Below are 14,084 nucleotides of genomic sequence, written 5' to 3'. Positions count from 1 at the left end.
AGTGTTTAAAAGGGTACTAATAGTTTGTGTGGCTGGTTGGCTGAAGTATGGGTTCAAAGATGGCCTATTATAAATGAGCTGGAAATGCCTGACATCCCTTGGTTTACTGTTAATGAGGGAATTCAGAGGCTCAGAGAGATTGGAATGCTGGAATAAATCTGTCATGTACAACCTTTCTCCCCATACTTGGAAGGTCCAGAAGTTGTACCCTTCATCAAAACTATAAGAAACAAATTTGTGAGGTGTCATCAGCATCCTTGAAGAGCTCTGTGGTTGCTCTTCTTTGCATGCCAGACATTACTGTGGGAACTGTGGTCTCGGGGAGGAAGGGGCCAAGTGGCAGCCCTCAGTTGCCAAAGACAGGGTGATCATAGTTACCATAATGGACAGCAAAGGGGAAGAAGTGGATGCAATGTTCTGACTTGTATAGTATAGATCTCTGGCATTGTCTAATTAATCATAGTGTCTCTAGAAGCCAAATAGATGGAAAACCCACCAAATTCTACTTGACTAATATAAGCAGGAAAATTCCAGGGCAAATTTACAAAAGTTTGCCTTAGATCATAACAACAGAGAATCATGACCCCTCAACCGCTTCCCAGATATGAGTCAATTACAGATTTAGAACCCCTTGAATTAAGGGGAGGCCAGGTCTCCTTGTGGAAGGACCCTGGTACAGTACCAAAAATCTGTTTTTTTACTGTTAATCTTTCTCCCATCCTTCCCCAAAGGGACCTACGGCCTTTTACCAGGGTAACTGTGTATTGGGGAAAAGGCAATGATCAGAACTTTCAGGAACTACTAGACAGCTCTGAATTGATTCCAGGAGACCCAAAACATCATTGTGGCTCTCCAATAAAAGTAGGGGCTTATGGAGGTCAGGTGATCAATGGCGTTTTGGCCAAGGTCTGACTCACAATGGGTCCAGTGGGCCCCCAAACTCATCTTGTGTTTATTTCCCTAGTCCCAGAATGTGTAATCAGGATAGATGTTCTTAGCACTTGGCAAAACTCCCACATTGGTTCTCTAACCTGTGGAGTGAGGACTGTTATGGTGGAAAAAGCTAAATGGAAGCCTCTGGAGTTTCCTATACCTGGGAAAATAGTGAATCAAAAGCAGCATCGCATCACAGGAGGGATTGCAGAGATTGGTGCCACCATCAAGGACTTGAAGGATGCGGGGCTGGTGATTCCCACAACATCCCCATGTAACTCTCCTGTTTGGCCTGTGCAGAAGATAGATGGGTCTTGGAGAATGACAGTTGATTATCATAAGCTTAATCAGGTGGTGACTCCAGTTGCCGCTGCTGTACCAGATGTGGTTTCTTCACTTGAGCAGATTAATACATCTCCTGGTACCTGGTATGTGGCTATTGATTTGGCATGTGCTTTTTTCCTCCATCTCAGTGCATAAGGACCACAAGAAATGATTTGCTTTCAGCTGGCAAGGCCAGCAATATACCTTCAACTGTCCTTCCTCAGGGGTATGTCAGCTCCAGCACTGTGTCACAGCTTAGTCCACAGAGACTTGTTCATCTTTCTCTTCCACAGTGTATTACACTGGTCCATTATATCAATGACATTATGTTGATTACTGAGCAGGAGGTAGCAATCACTTTGAACTTGCTAGTGGAGCATTTGCGTATCAGAGGATGGGAAATAAATCCCACTAAAATTCAAGGGCCTTCAACTTCAGTAAAGTTTCTAGGAGTCCAGTGGTGGGGCCTACCGAGATATTTCTTCTAACGTAGAGGATAAGTTATTGCATCTGGCCTCTCCTACAAATAAAAAAGAAGCACAACACCTGGTAGATTTGGGAGGCAGCAGATTCCATACGTGGGTGTTACTTCAGCCCATCTACCAAGTGACTAGAAAAACTTCTTGCTTTGACTGGGGTCCAGAACAGGACCAGACTCCTATGCAGGCTGCTCTGCCACTTGGACCATATGACCCAGCTGACTCAATGGTATTTGAAGTGTCAGTGGCATTGTCTGGAATCTTTGGCAGGCCCCCATCGGTGAATCACAGAAGAGGCCATTGGGATTTTGGAGCAAGGCCCTGCCATCATCTTCAGATGTGGCAGTTATGCATGGGCTCAGCAGCATGGACTTTCACTCACTAAGGCTGGTTTGGCTACAGCCACTGCTGAGTGTTCAGTCTGCCAGCAGCAGAGACTGACGCTAAACCCCTAATATGGCATCATTCCCTGGGGAGATCAGCCAGCAACTTGGTGGCAAGTTGATTATATTGGACCACTTTCATCATGGAAGGGGCAGCTGTTGTCCTTATTCTGGGTATGGCTATGCCTTTCCTGCATGTAGTGCTTCAGCCTAAACCACCATCTGTGGATTTACAGAATGCCTATCCATAGTCATGGTATTCCACATAGCATTGCTTTGGACCAAGGAACTCACTTCACATCCAAAGAATGAGGCAATGGCTCATGCTCATGGGATTCACTGGTCTTGCCATGTTCCCCACCATCCTGAAGGAGCTGATTTGATAGAACTATGGAATGGACTCTTGATGCAGTTACAGTGCCAGCTAGGTGGTAGTACGTTGCAGGGCTAGGGCAAGGTTCTCCAGAAGGCTGTGTATACTCTGAATCAGCATCCACTATATAGTACTGTCTCTCCTATTGCTAGAATTCATAGGTCCAGGAATCAAGGAGTGGAGAAAGGAATGGTACCACTCACCCTTAACCCGAGTCACCCACAAGGAAAGTTATCGCTTCCTGTCCCTGCTCGTGGGCCTAGAAGTCTTAGTTCCAGAAGGAGGAATGCTTCTGCCAGGAAATACAACAATGATTTCATTAAACTGAAGTTAAGACTTTCCCCTGGCCACTTTGAGCTCCTCATGTCTCTGAGTCAACAGGCTAATAAGGGAGTTATGGTGCTGGTGATTGATCCAGATTACCAAGGGGACATTGGACTGTTATTTCACAATAGAGGTAAGGAAGCATACTCCCGGAAGTGCAGGAGATCTCTTAGGGTATCTCTTTATATTACCCTGTCAATGAGAAACTACCACAACCCAATCCAGGCAAGACAACAAATGTCTCAGGCCCTTCAGGAATTAAGGTGTGGGTCACACCTCCAGATAAAGAACCAAGACCTGCTGAGGTGCTTGCTGAAGGTAGAGAAAATACAAAATGGCTAGTAGAAGAGTCATAAATACCGAATATGGCCACATGACCAGTTACAGAAACCAGGATTGTAATTGCCATTGAAAATTTCTTATTCCATTAAGAATACGTTTGTGCATACTTACATATGAATTAAGAGGAATTGATTGTTACTTTCCTGTTACTCATCATGTAATGTAATATTAATTGGCTTAACATTAGTAATGTCTTTGCTTTTTTTTTCTATTCTCGGAAAAGAACTAGTGCGTTTTCTGTTGTCAGAAGAATAGTTATGCTAGGCGGAATTATGACCTTGTTATTTGTTTATTTTGAGATTAAGTATGATGTAAAAAGTCATATTTGGATATCAAGTTGACAAAGAGCGGACTTGTTAATTTGAAGTGTCAACTGGATTGGATTAAGAGATGCCAATGATTAAGAGGTTTCTGAGTGTGTCATTGAGGGTGTTTCTAGGTATGATTGGCATGTGGAATAGCCAACTGAAGTGGAGACCCAGAGGATGGTGAATTGGACAAAATAAAAGTTGGAAGAACAAGGAAGCAGCAGCAGATGCAAGCTTAAGTCTTCTTATTTTTTTTTAAGACACAATACCTTTATTTTTATGTGGTGCTAAGGATTGAACCCAGTGCCTTTCATATGTAAGCACTCTACCACTGAGCTACAACCCCAGCTCTTGATCCTTCCTTTTTTTTGGCCTTGTTTTTATTTATTTATTTATTTGTTTATTTATTTATATATAACAGTGGAATACATTACAATTCTTATTACACATATAGAGCACAATTTTTTATATCTCTGGTTGCATATAAAGTATATTCACACCAATTCATGTCTTCATACATGTACTTTGGATAAAAGTGATCATCACGTTCCACCATCATTTCTAACCTCCCCTTCCCCTCCAGCCCCTCTGCCCTATCTAGAGTTCATCTATTTCTCCCATGTTCCTCTCCCTATCCCACTAAGAATCAGCCTCCTTGTATCAAGAAAACATTGGGCATTTGGTTATTTGAGATTGCTAACTTCACTTATCATTATCTTCTCTAACTTCATCCATTTACCTGCAAATGCCATGATTTCATTCTCTTTTATTGCTAAGTAAAATTCCATTGTGTATATATAACACATTTTTTTTTATCCGTTCATCTATTGAAGGGCATCTAGGTTAGTTCCACAGTTTAGCTATTGTGAATTGTGCTGCTATAAACTTTGATGTGGCTGTGTCTCTGTAGTATGGTTTTTATAAGTACTTTTGGTATTGACCAAGGAGATGGATAGTTGGATCAAATGGTGGTTCCATTCCCAATTTTCCAAGAAATCTCCATACTGCTTTCCATATTGGCTGTACCAGTTTGCAGTCCCACCAGCACTGTATGAGTGTACCTTTTGTCCCACATCCTTACCAACACTTATTTTTGTTTGTCTTCATAATAGCTGCCATTCTGATTGGAGTGAGATGAAATCTTAGTTTTCCTTTAAAGGTTTTGTAGAACTCGGCTGTGTATCCATCAGGTCCTAGGCTTTCTTTGTTGGTAGGCTTTTGAAGGCATCTTCTATTTCATCACTTGAAATTGATCTGTTTAAATTGTGTATATCATCCTGATTCAATTTGGGCAAATTATATGACTCTAGACAACTTTATTTATTTTTTCAAAGAACCAATCTTTTGTTCTGTCAATTATTTGTTTATTTTGTTTCAATTTCATTGATTTCAGCTCTGATTTTAATTATTTCCTGTCTTCTATTGCTTTTGGTGTTGATTTGTTCTTCTTCTTTTAGGGCTTTGAGATATAATGTTAAGTCATTTATTTGTTGACTTTTTCTACTTTTAAGGAATAAACTCCATGCAATGAACTTTACTCTTAGAACTGCTTTCATAGTGTCCCAGAGATTTTATCTTATTTTTTTAAGAGAGAGAGAGAGAGAGAATTTTAATATTTATTCTTCAGTTTTCGGCGGACACAACATCTTTTATTTGTATGTGGTGCTGAGGATCGAACCCGGGCCGCACGCATGCCAGGCAAGTGTGCTACTGCTTGAGCCACATTCCCAGCCCCCCAGAGATTTTAATATGTGGTATCTGTGTTCTCATTCACCTCTAAAATTAATTTTTAATCTCCTCCTTGATGTCTTCTGCAGCCCATTGTTCATTCAGTAGCATATTATTTAGTCTCCAGGAGTTGGAGTGGATTTTATTTCTTATTTTATCATTGATTTCTAATTTCATTCCATTATGATCTGATAGAATTCAGGATAATACTTTTTGCTCTATTTTTTTTTATATTTGCTAAGAGTTGCTTTGTGGCATAGTATATGGTCTATTTTAGAGAAGGATCCATGTGCTGCCCAGAAGGAAGTGTATTCTCTCATTGAAGGATGAAATATTCTATATATGTCAGTTAAGTCTAAGTTATTGATTGTATTATTGAGTTCTATAGTTTCTTTGTTCAGCTTTTGTTTGGAAAAGCTATCTAGTGATGAAAGAGGTGTGTTAAGGTCACCCAAAATTATTATGTTGTGGTATATTTGACTCTTGTACTTGAGAAGAGTTTGTTTGATGAATGTAGATGCTTCATTGTTTGGGGCATATATATTTATAATTGTTAAGTCTTTTGGTGTATGGTTCCCTTGAGCATTATGTAGTGTCCTTCTTTATCCTTTTTAATTGACTTTAGTTTGAAGTCTACTTTATTTGATATAAGGATGGAAACCCCTGCTTGCTTCTGTAGTCCATGTGAGTGGTAGATTTTTCCCTACCCTTCACCTTCAGTCTGTGGATGTCTTTTCCTATGAGATGATTCTCTTGGAGGCAGCAAATTATTGGGTCTTATTTTTAGATCCAATCTGCTAGTCTATGTCTTTAGATTGGTGAGTTTAGGCCATTAACATTCAGGGTTATTATTGAGACACGATTTGTATTCCCAGCCATTTTTGTTTATTTTTGCTATTTAATGTGACTTGGTTTCTCCTCTGATTAGATTTTCTTTTAGTATAATACCTCTCTCTGCTGGTTTTCATCATTGTTTTTCATTTCCTCTTCTTGGAATATTTTGCTGAGGATGTTCTGTACTGCAGACTTTCTAGTTGTAAATTCTTTTAACTTTTGTTTATCATGTAAAGTTTTTATTTTATCATTAAAGCTTAGTTTTGCTGAATATAAGATTCTTGGTTGGCATCCATTTCCTTTCAGAGCTTGGTATATGTTGTTCCATGATCTCCTGGCTTTGAGCGTCTGGGTTGAAAAATCTGCTGAGATATGGTCTCCCCCTATATGTGATCTGATTCCTCTCTTGCAGCTTTTAAGATTCTATCCTTATTCTGTATGCTAGTCATTTTCATTATAATGTGCCTTGGTGTAGATCTGTTGTAATTTTGTACATTTGGTGTCCTATAAGCCTCTTGTATTTGGTTTTCCAATTCATTCTTCATGCTTGGGAAATTTTCTGATATTATCTCATAGAAGAGATTGTGCATTCCTTTGGTTTGAAACTCTGTGCCTTCCTCTATCCCAATAACTCTTAGATTTGGACTTTTGATGCTGTCCCATAATTCTTGTATGTTCTGTTCATGGTTTCTTACTATCCTCACTGATCAACTTTATTTTCCAGGTTGTATACTTTGTCTTCATTATCTGACATTCTTTCTTCCAAGTGATCTAGTCTGTTGGTTATGCTTTCTATTGACTTTTTTATTTGGTTTACTGTATCATTCATTTCAAGACTTTCCGTTTTTTTTTTTTTCAGTCTCTATATCTCTCTTGAAGTAATCTTTTGCTCCTGTATTTGCTCTCTTATCTCATTGTTGGAATGATTAATTTTTGCCTATATTTGTTCATTTAGGTCATTCTTTAATTCGCAGATCATTTTAATTATGAATCTTCTAAACTCCTTCTCTGACATTTCATCAACTTCACTATACATGGCTTCTGTTATTATAGTGTCCTGGTTTGTTTGGGGCACTTTCTTCCCTTGTTTTTTCATGTTGTCTATGTGTCTTCCTTTCTTGCAGTGTGGATATGAGATATTACAGTTTCTTTCCTATATTCTTGTAGTACCCATGCAGATTGTCTCTACCTCACCTTGATGTTGGGCTTCCAGATCCTGCAGGTGTCCCTCAGTGTATGCTACTGCATCTAAGGTTGGTGGCAATAGCAGAGGTAACTCAAGATAATAGTTAAGGTGCCCCAGGATGGAAGCAATGTCTTACAGAGAAGGGGCTACAAGACTGGGCCTCACACTCCCTTTGGGATGCCTGTTCTGAGATGCAGCTGCTTGTAGGCCCTATCTGTTGTCAAAAAGTTAGGGGTTACTATGTGGGAAAGGCTATGGAGATGACTGCAGTGTCCCAAGATGAAAGTGGATTAGGCTTAGGCTCACAGGTGGGGGTTGGGGGGATGAACTCGGACCCACCCTGGACCTGGGTCCTGCACAAGTCAGTGTGGACAGATCTGGGCCTGCCTGACTCTTGCAGTAGTCTGCTGGACCGAAAGGGTGGTCCTATGCCAGAGGCTAGGCTCTGGAGGGTGTCTGCCCCATCAGTGGAGGGATGGACAAGGGCCTACTTTGAGCCTGGGTCCTCTGCAGGCTGGTGTCCCTCAATCCTTATTGAACAGGTTCTTAATTACTGCTGTGATCACCTGAGGATATCAGACTTTTACTTCTTCACTCTTCCAAAGCAGACTCTGCCACTGATTGTCCAGGGAGTTTCCAAAAGTGTTCAATCTCAGACTAGAGTAGCACAACTAACCCTCTTGTTCTGGGGCTTCAGCCTTTTGAACAGCACAGCTACTGATTTCCAGCTCTCCAGCCTGCAGACGGTCTGTGGACTGACTATCTAGCTTCTGGTGATGTAAGACAATCAAAAAGTCCACTTTTCATAATCATACTTCCTGTAGATTCTGTTCCTCTAGAGAATCCTGACTAATACAAATACCAAGTCTAATGTAGGAGAGAAAACAGGGAGCGGAATTATACTAATAAGGAGGGAAATGTTTCCCAGAGAAAATCTAAACACTTTTGTGTCTAACTTTGTTCACTTCTAGGTCAGACATAAGTATTTTAGCATCTGTTGCAGTGAAGAGACATGTCCTTTGTCCCAACTGGCAGGACACATCAACGTGGGCGGCGAACCTAGGTGGGGAGGAATGAAGGGACAAGAGACACGAGGGATGACAGCAAGACAGGAGTTCTGATCAAGCTGCAAACTTTTATTGTTCACACAGGGGTATTTATATGCTGGGGATGGGGAAGCTCTCTAATCAGCAGTTGCTGGATGTGGGTGGTAAAACTGCCAGCTGCAGGATGTCTGATGATCCTGATAACCGCAGGATGTTTCAGGAAGATAGGTAGCTGCAGGATGTCTCCCAGGCAGGATGTCTCCCAGGGGGCTGTTTCTTGTAACTGTCAGGCTATTCTTTGAAGGAGAATTTCCTTCTAGCCCCTGACAGTCCTTACATTGTTCCTATTGTGGAGAGGTACGTTAACTTCTAGTAGAAAGATTATTACTTGGGAAACTTGAATAGCATTGTGCTACACAACCTGTGCATAACCAGTTCTCCATATGCAGGCTGTGAGCAAGCTGGGAAAATAAAAGTCTAAAGAAATATTAAGAAATAAGACAAAAGACACAAAAAGCTGAATAGCAGGATCCAGTGGGGGCCAGTTCTAGTAGAAATTGGATTTAACAATAAAATGGAGCTCTTTATTTATATGGGTAGGAACACCAATGGGATTCAGTGTGAAAAACTTCCTGAGGATTTGTTTACATTAACCAGTATTGGATTTTGTAATGGTAAAAGTAGCAACTTATTTACAACTGCATCATGCATTCTATTATTATCCTCAGTGTTTAACTTTCTGAAATTTCAGGACAACTGCAATTCAGATTAATTGGTAAATAACATTAGGATAATGCTTTACACTGCTTTTTCATGTACATTGTTCTCAAAACAATCTTTAAGACAGGACAGAGGTTGCTATCCCATTTTGTTGTTGTTGTTGTTTATAGATGATAAAAATGGCCATGTACTAACTGACATGGTAGGTATTTTAAACACGTTTATTTAATCCTCACAATTACTTTTGGGAGCAAACTTTATTGCTCCCAATTTAAAGGAAAACCAAGGCTCACAGAGATTAAATAATTTTTCCCAGAGCACACTGGCTAGTAAGTGACAGAATTAGAATTCATAATATTACAAGGTTCAGGCAGATGGATACGTGAGATAGATGGATACGTGAGATAGAGGTTTTCAGTATTGAATACATAGTGACAGCAACCAATAGCACACTGAGCACATTATGCATAGACTCATTCATGAATTGGCCAGGTGAGATGGCACAAACCTATAATCCCAGCAGCTTAGGAGGCTGAGGCAGGAGGATCAAGTGTTCAAAGCCAACCTCAGCAACTTAGTCTTAAGCAACTCAGCACCTGTCTCTTATTAAAAAAAAAAAAAAAATTCTGGTACCAAAAAAAAAAAAAAAAAGAATGAACTCATTTATTTGTTTAGGAACAAGTATTGCAAACATTGTAAATAAAGTTGGAAATACCAAGGAACAGGTAGGTTAAGTCACTTTTTTAAGGCCATGCAGCTAGTTATGGTCAGAGCCCCTTTCCAATCCAGAGGGTGTAGTCCATGAGCCATCCTTTTGCTTAGCCTGGGCCTTGGTATCAATTCTGTGTGTGATAGGTAAGGCTTGTGTTCTTTCCTCAATGTCACACATCATATTTGTGTCTAGAGGTAAAAGGGAATTATGCCTATTGTATCTGATTGTTGTATCTGATTTGCTGGTTACCGTCCTCTGAAGGGGTTTGCTTCTTGGCTGTAGTTATCTCCTTTGGCATCAGTAACATGGTGAATGACATGAAAAGAGAGCAGGTACTTTGGATAATAATGATCATCACATTCAACCATCATTAATTACCCCATGCCCCTTCCTTTCTCACTCTATATATGTAATAAGAATTGTAATGCATTCCACTGTTATATATAAATGAATTTTTTTTAAAAGAGAGAGAGCAGGTAATTTTTTGTTTGTTTTAAAAAAGGAATTTGGATGGTTCTGAGAAGAGTTAGGGTTCTTGTTTCTATCCTGATCTTTGACCCCTGGTCAATGACAGAAGACTCTCCAATCCTCTTCTATAGAGCCACAGTGCTAATTACCCTTTGTATCTTGGGGGTGATCACAAGGGATCCTGTCAGGACAGACTGACCTGACCTTACCGTATTACCTGGGATCAGACCAACTCATGGAGGAGGTCTTGCTTCAGTTCAGGTCTTCAGTGCTCTGCTCTGCTCTGCTCTGCTTCCTCCAAGGCCAAACTGAAACTTCATCTTTGTTCTTTCCCAAATCTTTCACTTGATTTGATCATCTCAATCCACAGTTCTCTTTTTAGCCTGAATGTCTTCCAAATGACACAGCCTTGAGAATTAAAGTTCAAAGTAGATGGATAGTTTACAAAGCTAAAAAAGCAATGGTAAAACTAATAAGATGATCTTGGTCACATTCCCAGTCATCTCATTATTTTGGGGGGCCTCTCAGCTGTCTTTTGTTTCTATGGTACTAAATAAGGATGATCTCAACTGATTAAAAAAATGATGGAAAATAGCACAGTACCATGTATTGAGCATCTACTGTGTTATCAGGTAGTAGACTTCCTATCAATTGTTGTCTTATTGAAATCTCACAGCCACCTGGAAGGTTTCTGCTATTACTTCCATTTTGTAAATGAGAAAACCAGCACTTGGAGAAGTAAAATCATTTGCTGAAGATTGCAAAATGGTTTGAGAAGTCCATGTGTTTTTCACAATGACAACACCTCAGCCTACTTTAGTGTCAACGGAAACATTGAGGAGGATGCCCTGTTTCTAAATACATTGAGGATGAAGTTGGAAAATATTATGCTAAGCAAAATAAGCCATTCCCCAAAAACCAAAGGCCAAATGTTTTCTCTGATATGTGGATGCTGATCCACTATTGGCAGGGAGGGGGACATGGGAAGAATGGAGGAACTTTGGATTGGGAAGAAGGGAATGAGGGTAGGGTAGTAAAGATGGTGGAATGAGATGGACATCATTACCCTAGGTACATGTATGATTGTGCAAATAGTATGACTCTATGTACAACCAGAGAAATGAAAAATTGTGCTCCTTTTGTGAATAATGAATCAAAATGCATTCTGCTGTCATGTATAACTAATTAGAACAAATTTAAAAATTTAAAAAATACATTGAAAGTGTAGCAGAGAATTTTTCATTGTTCAGAACTTTAACCCTTCCAGTGAGCCTGGGCTGTGTCATATCTCAAGTCTAGTTGTGCCAGGGCAGTGGGTTAAGTTGCAGATGCTGAGCCCCAGAGATCAATGTATGGAGGAAAAATCCCTGCAGCTCCCTTCCACCATTCTAATGTCAAAAGGGACAGATTCATCTACATGATTCTGGAGAGAAATCAACTGCCCTATTGCTCAAAGATGAGAACCTTGAAGTCAATTGAAAATTGAAAGTATAATTTTTAGATCTCAGTGGAACCCTTACACCATGGTTTTCTAGTGAAATTTGATGGAGACTAAGATTAAATCAGGCCATTTTCAAAAGGAAGAATTCCCCAAGTGAACCAATTTTTAGCATAACCTGACTTAAGAAAATAATCACAATTCTCCTGGTATCATTACTTTGAGTAATGAATGGTACCATTATAAACCTTAGATTTTAGGTCCCATGTAAATTGTTAAAATTGTGTATACTTTGGAGATATTTTTTTTTTTAGAGCTTATAAAAGTGCATTTTTCTCAGTTGTCTTAGATGCTATCTGTGCAGCAGGAATGTATTCAGTTCTTGTGGCTTTTGATAATTAGGAAGTTGTGTTAATACCTGGAGGCCATCTGGGAACTCAACCTACAGACTAGAAGAAATTACCACAGTTTAATTTTCTGGAATTTATTCTACCAAGAAATGAACTTTGTTTTTAGAGGGAAGAGACTTCTGTGCAGGGGAACAGTTGTATAGCATCTCTGAGACAGATGGAGAAGCCCTCACCCCAGGCACAAACCGCAGGGGGTTTGCTGCTTTGTAATCACTAGACTTTTATATTTCTAAGAAGTCCTTCTGACAGTTTCTTTCTCTAAGTCTGATTCCATTCAACCTATTTAAATTTTGCAAGTTCTAGCTTTGGGGGCCTTATTTCTACTGACACAACATAGACACTAGAGTACTGGCAAAACTTAGGTTCATTTACAGATCAGAGGATTCCAACATTCTACTGCCTCTATAAACTTCTTTTTTTTTTAAATCCCGGGCTGGCCTTGAATTTGCAATCCTCCTGCCTCAGCATCCTGAGTTGCAGAGATTACAGATGCACACCACCACACTTAGCCAACAAACACTTTTTCGTGTTTAGCTGAGATTTCTCAGGAAAGGGAAAGAGTATTGCCATTTGTCATTTATTTGTATTAAGTCTGACAGCTTGTGAGGGCTTCACCTGCTTTATTCAACTGCTGCAGTCTAATAAAGGAATGCTGGCTCTTTCAGGTCAGGTATCCTGCTGAATTCCATTTGACACTTGCAGAATCATATAACACATTTCTAAGTGAATTCAAATTGGAGGACTGAAAATAAGGCTTTTTAAATTCAGTTCTAAATAGAAATATTTGAACACTGAGTTGAATAAAGTTAAGGTTACCCCTTTATAGCAACTGCATGTTAGTAGGCCTTAAAGTTTGTATCCTCGGGCATTAAAGAAGAGAAACAGTTCCAATTTGTTGAATACTTCATGTGAGGAACTGGCTTTATCCATATTGTCTACAACCCTCAGAAGTAAGATTAATTATTCTCACTGTACCCATGAGTAAATTGAAATTTATCAAGATTAATTTACCTAAGGTCACACAGCTGGAAAGTGATAGATTCTGTCCCCTAATGTCCTACTGTACTTCTATGTCTATTATTATTCTATGATATATTATAAAAGCTAGCATTTATTACATTCTAAGTATCATGTATAATATTAATTTACTTAATTCTTGCAAAACCTGTATGACATGAAGATAATTACAACACCATTTTATCATAAAGACACTGAGGCACAAAGAGAGATTGAATATTTCCCTCTAAGTTTACTAAGCCGTTAAGTAGCAATTCAGAATTCAAACCCATCTTTATGTCTTATTCTTATAATTCTGTATATTATATATTTCTTATCATAAGAACTTTCTGGGGCTGGGGATGTGGCTCAGCAGTAGAGCGCTCGCCTAGCACGTGTGAGGTCCCAGGTTCAATCCTTCAATCCACAATAAAGGTATTGTGTCCAACTACAACTAAAAAAACATAAATATTAAAAAAAAAAAAAAGAACTTTCCATCCTACCCACTTTGGATATCTATTTTCTACTGTTGGGCTTTAAGGCTGAACAGAACTTACTCTGCTGAGGACCTAAATCGGACACCAAGACCAGGGAGTATGCTTGACATATCACCATATGCTGCACAAGTACTTTTCATGCCTTCGCCCAACTCGGTGTCCCCAAGAATAACTATTTGTGTCATTTGCCCCTTTTTTTTTTGTACCGGGATTGAACTCAGGGGCACTCAACCACTGAGCCACATCCCCAGCCCTATTTTATATTTAGAGACAGGGTCTCACTGAGTTGCTTAGCGCCTTGCTTTTTGCTGAGGCTGGCTTTGAACTTGCCATCCTCCTGCCTCAGCCTCTTGAGCTGATGGGATTACAGGCATGCAGCACCTTGCCCATTTTAAGGAATATCATTTAATTATATAATAGAATTATCCATAGATGATTCTATAGATGTAGTTCTTAATTAGATTGTAGTTTTAATTCTGTTATAGTTTTTAATTAAATATATGTGATATTAATTATCAATTTTGTTTATTCAACATGAATCAGGAGGTTACTTACTATATGTTGAGTGCTACGTTAGGTACTT

The 14,084-nt window shown here is 39.4% G+C and overlaps 1 pseudogene; it reads left to right on the top strand.

Moving 5' to 3' along the window:
- Positions 1 to 579: 579 nt before the first annotated feature.
- LOC124084474 (uncharacterized) lies at positions 580 to 3,679 on the top strand (annotated as a pseudogene).
- Positions 3,680 to 14,084: the final 10,405 nt, after the last annotated feature.

The sequence above is a fragment of the Marmota monax genome, unplaced genomic scaffold, assembly GCF_021218885.2.
Source record: "Marmota monax isolate L192 unplaced genomic scaffold, Marmota_monax_Labrador192_F-V1.1 WCK01_AAM20220418_F8-fsc00013, whole genome shotgun sequence".
Lineage (NCBI taxonomy): Eukaryota > Metazoa > Chordata > Mammalia > Rodentia > Sciuridae > Marmota > Marmota monax.
The sequence above is the reverse complement of the archived record's forward strand: the minus strand, read 5'-3'. Positions and strand labels throughout refer to the sequence as shown.